This window comes from Papaver somniferum, chromosome 7 (assembly GCF_003573695.1).
Source record: "Papaver somniferum cultivar HN1 chromosome 7, ASM357369v1, whole genome shotgun sequence".
NCBI lineage: Eukaryota > Viridiplantae > Streptophyta > Magnoliopsida > Ranunculales > Papaveraceae > Papaver > Papaver somniferum.
This window is the reverse complement of record NC_039364.1, coordinates 185446544-185448132: the sequence shown is the minus strand read 5'-3', so window position 1 is coordinate 185448132 and position 1589 is coordinate 185446544.

The window sequence follows — 1589 nt, the reverse complement described above, 5'->3', positions numbered from 1 at the left end:
CCTCCAAGTCCTAACTTTGGCCACAACACCAAATCCTATCCTTGGCTACGCCGCCAAGCCCTAACTTTGTCCACGACGCCAAATCCTAACCTTGGCCACGCCGTAAGCCTTAACATTGGCCACGATGCCAAATCCTAGCCTTGGCCACGCCGCCAAGACCTAAATTTGGCCACGGCGCAAAATCCTAGCCTTGGCCGCGCCGCTAAGCCCTAATTTTGGCCACGGCGCCAAATCCTAGCCTTCGCCACGCCGCCAAGCCCTAATTTTGGCCACGGCGCCAAATCCTAGCCTTGGCCACCCCGCCAAGCCCTAACTTTGGCCACGACGCCAATCCCTAACTTTGGCCACGACCCCAAATCCTAGCCTTGGCCACGCCGCCAAGCCCTAATTTTGGCCACGGAGCCAAATCCTAGCTTTGGACACGCCACAACGCCACAGGCGTGGCCATGCCACAATGTCACAGGCGCGGTTATGCCATTATGACATTAACAGGTGCCAACAGAATGTGGCCATAATCAACGGCCACCCTCTCTCCTGAATTACAATCTCATCCATCCAAGTTCGCCGCTAAACTGACAGACTTGTGGCAAGTTTCAGGCGACCAGCTGCCTAAACCTAGTGGCCATGGCTACGCCTGGCGCCACTTCCACCACCGTGCCACTGGCATGCACGAGCCATGCCAGCCATGCCATGTTGCCACTGGCGTACACCAAAATGCCACCGCGCCATTATCAGGCGCCAACACAAGGTATCCATAATCATCGGCTACCCTCCTTCATGAGATGCGGTCTCAGCCATCGAATTTCGCCACCGAACTGACAAACCTGTGGCAATTTTTAGGCGACTAGCCAAAACCAGCCTAATAGCATTACATGTTATTTTCCCGCGGTAAGTCCCTTGAATTTGACTTGCCACACGTAGCAAAGTGCTACATGTTTTCCACGAAAACACTCGAGACATCAAACATGTCACAAACTGGGGGATTCTCATCAGGGTATTGGTATGGCGGTTTACAGCGTGCGGCGTGCAATGCGCCCATTACAAGAAAGTGTCATGAAGCGGGACAATTAGTGGTGGTGAAAAGTAACGGTGTAAACGAATTCACTTCCTTCACCATAGAAGAATAATGTCTGACGGTTACACGAATTCACTTCTTTCATCATGGATGCATAATGACTGACGGTTACACGTTACTCTATTCTTCCACCACTCAATCGTTTCCACTTCCTACCAGACCAGGGTACGTTTCAATATGATTTGTATAAATGGGCTTCACCTATTTTCACAAAAAGACAAGTTTTGGTCGGCAACAACACAGTATCTAGAAATCACCTGGTAGCTTTCCATTCAGCTAGCCAGTTCTACTTTCAGATACGAGTCATAAACAACCACACCTTCAGAATCAACTATTATGGTCTCAACACTCTCTTCGCTTCCCTCCCTAAGACCAACCCTTCTCTTTCACTTTTGTGACCGAAGCAAGCCTGGAACGTCCATTTCTTGGTTTAGGCCAGGATTGTACAGATTGATCTATCGAATCAAAATTACTCCCGTGCACTGCATTGTTTAGGGTTTAGATTCGTTTCTCA